General features: G+C 39.7%; 1 protein-coding gene across 3 annotated transcripts in view; it reads left to right on the forward strand.

Moving 5' to 3' along the window:
- The first annotated feature begins 210 nt into the window (after window positions 1-210).
- The window catches only part of chd6 (chromodomain helicase DNA binding protein 6), a 135,119-nt gene continuing 121,507 nt past the window's right edge, over window positions 211-13,822 (forward strand). For all 3 annotated transcript variants that reach the window (XM_062050739.1, XM_062050719.1, XM_062050725.1), the window contains exon 1: window positions 211-614. The gene's annotated coding sequence lies outside the window, so the exon portion shown is untranslated. The remainder of the gene's footprint in view (window positions 615-13,822) is intronic.

Here is a 13,822-nt window from a genome sequence, read left to right on the forward strand (position 1 = left end):
GCTGCGGATGGTATGTATGACGGTCAAAGTTCAAACGCAAGTCAAGAGTGAAAGCCGGTGCCTCCCCCCTGCAGCCAGTTGACGGCGGTTCCCCCTTTCCTATTAAGAAAACAACAACAACAACAACAACAACAACAACAACAACACAATGACGCGCACAGCCAACCGCGGCGTGCACGTTGCCGGCTGCAGTCAATGGAGGCTGCATGCTAGCTCGCTGGGCTACCTGCAGCACACACGCACGCACACAGCTGCTAAAGTTCCCTCACATCCAGGGCCGTTGCTGCTGTTTTTGGATTTGCGGGGGCCATTTTGGGGAAGAGGCTAGCTTCGGGTCGGGGATGCGGTCCAGGACAGAGACATCCTGGCTAACCGAACCCTCTCTGGTTCCGTCGGGTTTTTCCGGGGGGGCTCCGGCTGATGCATTCCTCCTCCCCGTCGTCCCCCTCCTCCCCTCCGCATCTGCCCTCCCCACCCCGCCTGCTAATTTTTTATGCATTTTTCTAAACTGTCATGGCGATTTTGTGTCCTTGGAAATAAAAAGCGGCGGCGTTTTTTCGGGCTCACCGGGGGGATGTCTCGCCGCTGAGAGCGTCGGTCCGGTGCGGGAGCAGGTGAGCTGTGCGCCGGGGAGGGTTTTTTCGGCGGAGAGGCTTCCCCGATAAGGACTTTTATCGGTTGTCCACATGTGTAAGGAGGCGGCTGCAAACGATGTATTTACACCCGCGATGCGGTGGCATGACGGAGCTAGCCCAGGCTGCTAGCCCGTTAGCCACACCAGCTAACATGGACCAGGGCACAGTCTCTCGTTTCCCCCCTCAGCAGGAGTGTGTTGTGTCCTATTCTCGTCATCCATGCTAACTTCTCCCTCTTCTCCTTCAACTTGTGGCCACCTAACTGGCTTGGTTCGTTAGCCCCTCGCGTACGCTAGCATTCTCCCCCGAGTCCCCCGAACGATGTTTAAGCTAGTAGCTAGCTAGCAGCCAGCTAGCCGGCTAAGCTAGATGTTATACATTTGCACGAGTTTAACAACAACTGTCAGGTAATGTGCTCGTGTGCAGGTAATTAGTCACCCCCCCCCCATCCTTTCACTTTGCCAGGTGTTTAGGGAAAAAGGTGGCACTTTTAATGCCAGCATAAACATCCTCCTAAGAAGTGGTGAATGTATAGAACACATAAGAATGCTTTCAAGTACATTGTAATGTCAGCTGCAGCTAGCTCGGGTGTTGCAGGCCAAAGAGGGCCATCATCCTCATTAGGATTAATCAGCTGATTGACATGCACCATCACTTTGTTTTTGGGACGCCACATGCTGCATTCCACTAAAGTGGGAAATGCAGCAAGGAGAAGTGCATTGAAATTAGGATGCTCCAGTAGGAGGTTAATCAAAAAGGTCAACCAACGAACGAGATTTCTCTGTAGAATCTCCTCTCTGGTCAACAAAAGAACCATGAAGATTCTGGCGGGAACTGAACTCTCGTTCAACCCTTTTTCGATTACGCATGCACCTCCTGGTACCCTAGCACCTCCAAAACCCTCAGATCTAGACTCCAAACATCCCAGAACAAGCTAGTCAGGTTACCTTTAGACCTCCACCCCAGATCACAACTCACCCCAACCCACTTCTCCAAAGTGGGCTGGCTCAGGGTGGAGGACAGAGTACAACAACTTGCACTGAGCCTAGTCTATAAAATCCGCTACACCTCCCTGATACCGAAGTACATGTCAAACTACTTCCTTAACGTAAATTACCACCATAACACCAGAGGGAGCTTCACTAACCACGTTAAACCCAGATTCCGATCTAACAAAGGTCTTAACTCATTCTCTTTCTATGCCACACCAATGTTGAATGAACTCCCAACAGGTGTAAAAGAAAGGGCATCTCTATCCTCCTTCAAAGCCGCACTAAAAGAACACCTCCAGGCAACTTCAACCCTAAACTAACACCCTCCCTTCCACATCATACCTCTTTGGATTGTAAATAATCAAATGTAGACACTTTTTTTTATACTTTCTGATCTCTCTCTCTGTGTCCACTACCTGCTGTACATATCCTACCAAGTCAGTCCTACACAGTTCCAATGTCCATTTCTCTGATGATGCAATTGTTAATGACTGAAGTGTTGATACCAACCAATCCTAAACCCCCCCCCCCCCCCCCCCCGCCCCCCATATCCCACACCCGGATTGTAAATAATGTAAATAATTCATTGTATATACTCTGATGATTATCTTGTGTAGTGATGGGTTGATGAGGCGTCATGAAGCGTTTCGACACATTGCAAAACTGTATTGATACTGTGTCGATACTGTGTCACTAAATACTGACGTCATTAAAAATCCCTACAGGCAACCATATGGACCGACTCAACTGACACTGATTTTATGACCTAGTACAGGGGTCGGCAACCCAAAATGTTGAAAGAGCCATATTGGAGCAAAAATACAAAAACAAATTTGTCTGGAGCCGCAACAAATTAAAAGCCATATTACATACAAATAGTGTGTCATGAGATATACATTGAATTGAGATGACTTAAAGGAAACTAAATGAGCTCAAATATAGCTACAAATGAGGCATAATGATGCAATATATACATATAGCTAGCCTAAATAGCATGTTAGCATCGACTAGCTTGCAGTCATGCAGTGACCAAATATGTCTGATTAGCACTCCACACAAGTCAATAACATCAACAAAACTCACCTTTGTGCATTCACGCACAACGTTAAAAGTTTGGTGGACAAAATGAGACAGAAAAAGAAGTGGCATAATAACACGTCCTAGAAAGTCGAAGAAAGTTATACATGTAAACAAACTAAGGTGAGTTCAAGGACCGCCAAAATTAGTAGGACAAAACGGCGCTTGCCAAATACTCGAATCAGTGAAGCATGTTTAATACAAACAGTGTGCTTTATAACAATTAGGGATGTTTGTGTCATGTTTGTCCTCCTACAGAAACCATATTAAAACAAAAAATATATTTTTTTCCCCTCATCTTTTTCCATTTTTCATACATTTTTTAAAAAGCTTCAGAGAGCCACTAGGGCGGCGCTAAAGAGCCGCATGCGGCTCTAGAGCCGCGCGTTGCCGACCCCTGACCTAGTATATACAATAATATAAACCAAGTCATTGTATTTCATTTAGGATTATTTCATATCTTCATTTAAATAAAAATATATTTGTATCTTTTTTAGATACAGTCAATAAATAATTTGAACATGTATCGTGACTAGGATGGTAGAAGGTGGGGATTGAACCCTAGTAACCAGCAACCCTCCAATTACTGGCACGGCCACTCTACCAACTTCGCCACGCCGTCATTCCTGTAATCTTTCTCTACTAACAGTATTCCATGATTAATATCAATAAATTAACATTAATAATAAATTACAGAAAAATAAGCGCACGTATGACTGAGGAGTCATAGTGTAACTTTGTGTGGTGTTTGAGTTGTCCGACTTTTTGTGTGGCCATAAACGCACCAGTGGTTTAGTGGTATGCGTGTTGTTGACGAACACCGTTAAGGCCGCTTGTTGTCACTGTCACTCAAAGTTGCATTTCAAAATTACACAGAATAAATGTGTTTATTTTGTTTAGAATTCAGATGGGTTTGATTTGGTGCGCGGCATATATTTGCTGTGCGGCGCACAGTGTGCACAAGGACGCTTGAGCAGTGCGCAATTGCGCAGGCGCGCACCTTAAAGGGAACGTTGCTCACAGGGCACATAGGAGGCGTCAGTGCGATACAGTTTGCGTATCGGTCACGTGACCAAAGCAGCTCATGATCGGTCACGTGACTTTCTAAAAGCGGTACGCGCACCGACACAGGGTATCACTCTATGAGCTCGACGCATGCGCCGATGCATCTGTGTTGCCGGACCCATCACTAATCTTGTGTGATGACTGTATTATGAAAATAGTATATATCTGTATCATGAATCAATTTAAGTGGACCCCGACTTAAACAAGTTGAAAAACTTATTCAGGTGTTACCATTTAGTGGTCAATTGTATGGAATATGTACTTCACTGTGCAATCTACTAATAAAAGTTTCAATCAATCAAAAGGCCCCGTTTACACTAAGCCGGATAAGGTTATCCAGGGTAAATCCCACCTAACCTTATCCGTGTCCACAAACAACAATGCCACCGTTTAAGACCCCCTGCCCCGCTCCGTCCGCCGGCGCAACGCGACCTAGTACGCGTGCGCGGAAAATGCGCACGTCATAGTCACCTCCAGTGTTGCTTTGTGTGCAAGTTCTTAAATTTAACTTATCTGAACAATATCCAGTGTTGTGGTATTTCAATTAACTGGAATCCAGTGTGCTGTGGGGCCCCATTGTAGTGAATCACACCTGAGCCATCATAAATGACTCAAATCTTAAATAAACACGTACAAGTACACAATGGGACAAAGAAAATTTTCCAACAATCAATCTCGGGATCTAGACATCTGGTCAGGACACTCCTCACTCTTTTGCCTTCACCTTCATTGTCCATTATTTTTTGGTGACTTTATATACTCTGGACCTAGACGTTGAGTCCGCGACATGCATAGCGGACAATAACTGATACAGTCTGCTTTGCCAGTCCAAAAGCATTCGCCGTTTTCCGTAGTCTTCCCTCGACGGCCAGGTAATACAAAGCACACGCTACCTTTTTTTTTACATCCACGGGAGCTCGCATTCTCGTTGTCTCTCCTTCGAAAAATGGACAAAGTTTTTCTGTAAGTAGAATCCCAGCTGACCTGGACATTCAAAAGTTCTCTTGCCGTCTGAGAAGTATCCGAAATAGCTGCAATCACTTTCTCTTAAGGTATTCATGTGTGATTTCCACAAGCGTCTGTACAGACGGAAGGAGAAACACGGGCATGTCTGGATGACTCGCCTTCATATTTCCAGTGGTTAGCTCCAAGTTACGAAACCGCTTTATTATGAAGCTGGCTGTGGCGCGTTCTTTCTGACGTCACTTCTTGTGTGGGGCGTGGTCTTTCTGGCGTCAATTCCTCTCTGAACTCAGTTTGTAAACGATCAATAAGTCCATACAAAGCTAAGAGTCGAAGATTCAAGAATTACACGGCGCACTTACCCGTGTAAAAAATTATCCAAGGAGGGGGACATTAAACGACAGTTTAGTGTGGCTAAAACGAGACTTAGGCTAAGTAATTATTCGTTTAAGGGGTTATCCAGCTTAGTGTAGACATAGCCTGAGATGGATGAAAACCTCATTTGTGTCCTTTGTTGATTCAAAAACACAAGATGCGTTCAATCGCTCTCGTGGTACAGTGTTAATTTTGTTGACCAATAAGTTTCTTCTTAGTTGTTGTCAACAACCTAAATTCCCCTGACGAAAATAAGACAATAACGATTTAAAACAAACTGCACTTTGACTAAAACATATCTGACATTTTCGTCGACTAATAAAAACAGGGCGAAAATGTTGAATGAAACAAAATCCAATCATATTTATTATCGTCTTGTAGATGGGTGGGACAAGTTGGGGGTATATCCAATCACAGTTCTTTAACAGCGCACGTATGAAAGAGATGTGTGGGTTAGTTACAAAAGAGAGCCAATTCGATGCTTTTCCTTGTGAGTTGAGAAAGTTGGATTTCTCACTTGTCAAAAGACAAATGTGTGGATTTAACGTTTCCCACATCGAAATATGTGAACACCTGGAAGAAAGTGAAGAAGACACATTTTATTTTTGACACAATATGATGCCATCAGCAGGCGAGTCATCGATTGTGACATCTACTCAACTGTAAGTTAAAGCTTTGTGTATTTGCTGGTTCCGATTCTACCGCGCTCGTAAACAAATGATGATGAAGGCACGCATCATAACTCAGTTTCACAAGACACATTCATACCTGCTTTGCCAGAAATGTAGCATATAACATAGAAAAAGTGCCTAAAATATATTTATTGGCATTTATCCGTGCAGCAATGACTAACTATATCATTCCTGACCATAAGGTCATGCTACATTTGTGTTAAAGGCCTACCGAAACCCACTACTACCGACCACGCAGTCTGATAGTTTATATATCAATGATTCAATCTTAACATTGCAACACATGCCAATACGGCCGGGTTAACTTATAAAGTGCAATTTTAAATTTCCCGCTAAACTTCCGGTTGAAAACTTCTTTTGGATATGACGTATGCGCGTGACGTAGCCAGTAGAACAGAGGTATGGCTCACCCATTGAGGCCAATACAAAAAGCTCTGTTTTCATTACATAATTCCACAGTATTCTGGACATCTGTGTTGGTGAATCTTTTGCAATTTGTTTAATGAACAATGGAGATTGCAAAGAAGAAAGTTGTAGGTGGGATCAGTGTATTAGCGGCTGGCTGTAGCAACACAACAAGGAGGACTTACTTGGATAGCAGACGCGCTAGCCGATGCTAGCCGCCAACCGCATCTGTGATCGGGTGAAGTCCTTCGTCGCGCCGTCGATCGCTGGAACGCAGGTGAGCACGGGTGTTGATGAGCAAATGAGGGCTGGCTGGCATAGGTGGAGCGCTAATGTTTTTATCATAGCTCTGTGAGGTCCGGTTGCTAAGTTAGCTTCAGCGTCGTTAGCAACAGCATTGTTAAGCTTTGCCAGGCTGAGAATTATTAACCGTGTAGTTACATGTCCATGGTTTAATAGTATTGTTGATCTTCTGTCTATCCTTCCAGTCAGGGATTTATTTATTTTGTTTTTATCTGCCTTTGAGCCAGATGCTATCACGTTAGCTCAGTAGCTAAAGAGCTTCGCCGATGTATTGTCGTGGAGATAAAAGTCACTGTGAATGTCCATTTCGCGTTCTCGACTCTCATTTTCAAGAGGATATAGTATCCGAGGTGGTTTAAAATACAAATCCGTGATCCACAATAGAAAAAGGACAGAGTGTGGAATCCAATGAGCCAGCTTGTACCTATGTTACGGTCAGAGCGAAAAAAGATATGTCTTTCACTGCATTCTAGTCCGTCACTCTAACATTCCTCATCCACGAATCTTTCATCCTCGCTCAAATTAATGGGGTAATCATCGCTTTCTCGGTCCGAATCGCTCAAGCTGCGTTGAAAACTATAGGAAAATATGAGGAGGTGAACAACTGACTACGTCACGCTACTTCCAGTAGGGGCAAGGCTTTTTTTTTATCAGAGACCAAAAGTTGCGAACTTTATCGTCGTTGTTCTATACTAAATCTTTTCAGCAAAAATATGGCAATGTCGCGAAATTATCAAGTATGACACATAGAATGGATCTGCTATCCCCGTTTTAAATAAAAAAAATTCATTTCAGTAGGCCTTTAAACAATTGCTTTCCAGATAGTCTAAATAAAGGTGCTTTAAAATAAACTTGAAAGAGGTTTTATCTGTTATACATTTTATTTTAGTCGACTAAAATGTTGTAATTTCATTGACTAAAACTAGACTAAAACTAAATAAATTTGGATGACTAAAATTAGCCTAAAACTAAAATAAATTTTTGTCAAAAGACTATATCGAAAACTAAATTAACTGCCGTCAAAATTAACACTGTTGTGCCTCACTGCCAACTTGAAGATTCCATCCACTGTAGACCCACTCTTGACCTTTCACCTCTTTGGCTTGTGATTTTTCAAGGTGCAAGGGGATTTTTCAACCAAGGATGACGTGAGTGTGTCTCAGGCATCTCTCCGGACACCCGTTTTCCTTTCCTGGCTATATTAAAAAGTCAAGTTTGTTGGCCGCAAGTGGGCGGAGCCAGTGTTGGTGTAGTTTCCAGGACTATTAATATTTTGGTTGATTTATTGTTGTCACTGTTTTTGTTGTTACTGGTTCCAATCTGGTTGTAATAGTACTATTGTGCAATACTAGTGCTAATAGTACTATTATGTAGGGCTGCACAAAAACATCTCGATTCACAATAACATGCCATCTTTCTAAATGACAAATATTTTTAATTGCGTGCACATTTGTATGTATTAAAAAATTGTCTTAGAAAATCTCATTTCAAATTTTAAGAAAATTGTGATTCATATTTTTTTGCGGACTCGTGCAGCCTCACAAATGCTGGGTTGCAATCACGTGACGTAGAGTCCCTTTAAGCTACTGTTTATTTACCTGCATCAGTGCAAATTTGGCCGTATTTTGAAAGGTTTATAGGCAAATATTAGGGGTGTGGGAAAAAATCGATTCAAATTCGAATCGCGATTCTCACGTTGTGCGATTCAGAATCGATTCGCATTTTTAAAAAATCGATTAATTTTTTAATTTTTTTAATTAATCAATCCAACAAAACAATACACAGCAATACCATAACAATGCAATCCAATTCCAAAACCAAACCCGACCCAGCAACACTCAGAACTGCAATAAACAGAGCAATTGAGAGGAGACACAAACACGACACAGAACAAACCAAAAGTAGTGAAACAAAAATGAATATTATCAACAACAGTATCAATATTAGTTACAATTTCAACATAGCAGTGATTAAAAATCCCTCATTGACATTATCATTAGACATTTATAAAAAAATTCAAAAAAAAGAACAATAGTGTCACAATGGCTTACACTTGCATCGCATCTCATAAGCTTGACAACACACTGTGTCCAATATTTTCACAAAGATAAAATAAGTCAAATTTTTGGTTCATTTAATAGTTAAAACAAATTTACATTGCAATCAGTTGATAAAACATTGTCCTTTACAATTATAAAAGCTTTTTTTTACAAAAATCTACTACTCTGCTTGCATGTCAGCAGACTGGGGTAGATCCTGCTGAAATCCTATGTATTGAATGAATAGAGAATCCTTTTGAGTCTTGGCAAAAATCTTAGCCACACGATTATCAAATGTAATAGGAAAATTAATTCATACTGACCAAACTGGCTTCATGGAAGGTCGACAATCTTCAGACAATACAAGAAAATTGTTTAATGTTATTTACTATGCTAGAAGTGTCCCTTATCCCACAGCAGTATGTACTGTTGATGCGGAAAAGGCATTCAACCGCATAAACTGCTCATTTATGTTTTGCACATTACGTAAATTTGGATTTGGAGATAATTTTATACAATGGATTAAGATGCTTTATACAAGGCCCATGGCATCAGTCAAAACCAATAATCATATTTCAGAACCTTTTTCGTTAAAAAGAGGAGTAAAACAGGGATGTCCTGCATCTGGATTATTATTTAATTTGGTTATTGAACCCTTAGCTGCAAAAATAAGAAGTGAAAATAATATTCATGTTATAAAAATTGGCTCTCGGTATAATAAGCTATCGATGTATTGTGACGACATTATTCTCTACCTGTCACGTTAACTCCTCTCTACACTATATCAATAATGTCATCACTGAATATGGCTGTTTATCAGGGTATAAAGTCAATTGGGACAAATGTGAAATATTACCACTTAACACTGCAAGAAATCACAAGTTCAGAACCCCAAAATTGGGTTTGGTTTTGAAAATGTATTGCATTATTATGGTATTATTGTGTATTGTTTTCATTTAAAAAAAAATAAAAAAATAAATCGTTTTTGAATCGAGAATCGTGTTGAATTGAAAAAAAAAATCGATTTTGAATCGAATCGTGACCCCAAGAATTGATTCTGAATCGAATCGTGGGACACCCAAAGATTCCCAGCCCTAGCAAATATATAAGTGATCATGAAAAAATATTTAAAATTGGATGGAGTGGATTCATACACTCTTAAGAAAAATAATTTTTGAAGGATTTAAACCATTCATCATCACCAAGATGTTACAGCTCACTACGATCTCACTTCCTTTGAAACTCACAAAGATTTAAAGAAGAAAATATTGGAGGCACATCATGTCTTCACATCTGGAGGGGTCCACAAATTAAACAATCAGTGGAAGACAACGTTGGACTTTTTCGTGCACCGCTAAGTATGGTATTTGATTGACATACAGAGTGTCGTGCTGCTGTGAGCGTGACGCTGAGGAGAAAAAGGATGTTTGTTTGCAGTTGATTTCATGCTACAAATATTAGTCTGCCATCTACATTTCATAACTGCAGTTTTTTTTTATAGTGTAAAGATCCTATTTTGTCTAATTTTTTAGCTATAGATGTCTCAGCAATGTTTGCTAGCGATTCCTGTTGAGCCTATGACAGATTTATTTATTTAGTTTATTCATACTATTAAGGATATTTTCCTAATGCTAACAAATGGCACAAAAGACGGTATAATGTGGTTATATGTGTGGAAAAAGCACTTGGCTTTCCTGCACAAAAACTAAGCTTGTAGTTTCTGTAATGAAAATCAACAACAAAAATACGGTAGATTGGACCAATAATTACAATATTTAATTACTAGGACATAACCTGACGTTAGTTTATTTGCACAACCAGGTCTTCATAGCTTATATTTAGGCATAGCAACCACAAAATAACACAAACTATTGCGATCTCTTAATTGTCCTTTCTTTACATTTAATTCTGTTCTCAAACACTAGCATCAAGGAAAGTTTCTCAACCAAGTCAAATGTTCAAACAAACATTTCTACAAAATGATTGTTGCAGACACGAGCATGGTCTGGCTGTATTTCACAAGATGATGAAAGTGATATTTATAAGAGCATTTGACACACTTTAGTTTTTTCCCCTGACTTAATTACCTTTTATTAACCACTTCTTTCCTTCTTTGAAAGCTCTTTCCTATCTCAGAGATAGGAAAGAGCTTTCATAGAGTCCTGAAAGAAGATAGAAAGTATCTCTTTATTTGAAGATTTGGAAAAACCCAAGACCACAACAGCAGTACAGCATTTTCAGATCAAACTCTACTGTCACTTTCAGTTGTTTTAATGCTACGCTCAACCTGCTTTACTATCATGCAGAGGTGGGACCAAGTCATTGCTTTGCAAGTCACAAGTAAGTCTCAAGTCTTTGCCCTCAAGTCTCGAGTCAAGTCCCGAGTCAAGACAGGCAAGTCCCGAGTCAAGTCCAAAGTCAAGACTAGAAAGTCTCAAGTCAAGTCCCAAGTCCTGCATTTTGAGTTTCGAGTCCTTTCAAGTCCTTTTAACCACAGACTAATATTTTTACACAGATTGTGTATGCTTTTAAAACGCTGTATTTATCTATGAAAACAAGTGCATTTGAAATTGCAGGAAAAAAAAATAGTGCTGACATTGCAATTCATAATAGCACTATTAACCAGTCATTTTTATAGTTTAAACAATTTTAAACATTTAACTTATTCCTTTACAGAATAAACACATTTGCAAAAACAAACATTAACATACTATTGGTTGTATTTTATGAAAATAACATTACCACAAAGTTGAGAAGGAGCAAAGATTTTCAATATTTGTATGTGAGAATCACAAAGAAATCTTCTGGGGGAGGATGACACCCCTACAGGGGTTTGGTTTACAAACTTTCAGCCCCACCTAAAACAAAATTCACCAGCCGCCACTGATTATGATGCATTCTCATTTTAGGCAAAGTATAAGACAATACTTTCTTAACAGTATAATTGTAACCAGGAATAAGTCTTCAAGTAACAATATTCAAATACTAACGTTGTTGGGTAAGACATAATTTGGTTTTATTCTGAATCCAGTGAAACAGATTGGTGGTTTTAGCTGATATAAAGACTTTCAGGTGTTTATATATGTTTAAGTATTTGGCAGACACTTTTATCCAAAGCGACATACATAAAAAATAGATATAAAACAATCACTGTAAACATTATCATTTAAGGGAAGAATGTAATACAAAATATCAATACAAAGTGTCAAGACAGAATAAACTCTCTGCTGCTGCAGCAACAGTTACAGTCTATAGGTCCCTAAAATATATAGATATCTAATGTATTCATACATTGTTTATGTAGGATATACGCATGTATATATAATCTAATCATATTGTTTCTTCAACTTAAAAATAGCTGACCGTTTTTTTCCCCCTTCTCTGGGCTTATATTCCCAGTTTTGATCTCGGACGTCTGGTCACTTATAGCATATAAGAATATTATATTACTGTTAAGCAAACTATGAATAATAAAAACGCCAAAACATGTGTCCGTTATCATAGCTACACGTATGACAAAAAAAACGCGTGAAAATCAGTGGTATTCAGTGAGGTAAGATGAATTAAATGCTCTGACAGTTCATTGCTCCTGCCAAATGAATTGCACTGAGTGGAGTGGATCACCACTCCAAGATGGCGGCTCCGCGTCTCGTCTGCGCCAGTAGGCAGTAGCGCTCAATGTTGCGTACCCTTATAAGATGTCTATGGTTATAACGTTAGCAGTGAGTTTACAGCCTCACTGATTTAACTACACAGCAAATAAAAGTCATGTTACTTAGCCAATAAACGTTATCTTACATTCAAAACTTACCCTTCTTTGTGCAACTTTAAATGTCGAACGAAGTTGGAAGTTGTTGCGTCTCCGTCTGTAATATTCGAACTGCGTGATTTGCATACAGCAATTCGTTTTTTGTTGACCAAGTCGTAGTTTTTATACCCGAACGAAACCAACTTTGGCATAATTGTTTCTCACTGCCGCATTGTTTGACAACTCATGTTCGGTGGTTGTCCTACAATTGGATTGGATGAGAGCTGTGTGATGAAAACAACGTAGATCTAATTTGATTGGCTGTTGTACTGACAGCACACACGCTGACAAGCAGCACACACGCTTATAGACACAGACGTATAAAATGAAAGATACGGAGCGCTCCCAAATAACTTTTTAAGGTTTGGGTTTTGGGGAAAGTAGCAAGTCATGTCAAGTCAAAAGGCTCAAGTCCAAGTGAAGTCACAAGTCATTGATGTTAAAGTCTAAGTCGAGTTGCAAGTCTCTTTACATTTTGTCAAGTCGAGTCTAAAGTCATCAAATTCATGACTCGAGTCTGACTCGAGTCCAAGTCATGTGACTCGAGTCCACACCTCTGCTATCATGTGAATTAAACCGTGAAGAAAAAAACAGATGTGATGTCTCATGCAACCGAGCATTTGTGTACTGTGTGTAGTGCTTACTGTAATATTGTTATTCTGTAGTACTTATTGTAATAGTGCTATTATGTGGTACTTATTGTGATAGTCTTATTGTGTAGTACTGATTACCGTATTTTTCGGACTATAAGGCGCACTTAAAATATTTTTTATTTTCTCAAAAATCGACACTGTGCCGAATGTAGTTATAATTTCTGGTTGTACTTACCGACCTCGAAACATTTTTATTTGTTACATGGTGTAATGATAAGTCTGACCAGTAGATAGTAGTCATGCCAGAGTTGTGTATAAAGACAGTATGAACAACTAAACTTGAGGCGCCATGTTTGATACCTCTGATGTGTACGGTTGTGCCTGGAAGCATGCAATTGAGTCGTTCTGACATTAGTTTCCCTGTCGAAATAAACCAAAATAATAAGTCTAAATATAGTAATTATATTGCAGCTCATAAATGTACAATACAACATGCTTTTATTTCGTCAAAGTAGTTTATACAATAATAATTTTGTGGCCGTTTTTGATGCACCTCACTGCTATATTCATGCAGTGTTTAGAGACCAGCCGCTCTCTAACACGTTCCCTCCCGAAATGTACGTCAGAAAATAAACTACCAAAAATAAATGTTTTACCCTCATTTTGCCAAAACCCTATTTAGCTTTAGACCAACAATTACAGAGAAATTATGACTACGTTTACACTGCAGGCCAAAGTGGCCCAAATTGGATTTTTAAAAAATCAGATTTTTTTCATCTGACCGTTTACACTGCAAGTAAAATGTGATTTTTTTTTTATCAGACTCCAGTATAAACGTGCATGTGGCCCCAATGTTGCCTCAACGTCACTTACAT

This window comes from Entelurus aequoreus, linkage group LG01 (assembly GCF_033978785.1).
Source record: "Entelurus aequoreus isolate RoL-2023_Sb linkage group LG01, RoL_Eaeq_v1.1, whole genome shotgun sequence".
Classification (NCBI taxonomy): domain Eukaryota; kingdom Metazoa; phylum Chordata; class Actinopteri; order Syngnathiformes; family Syngnathidae; genus Entelurus; species Entelurus aequoreus.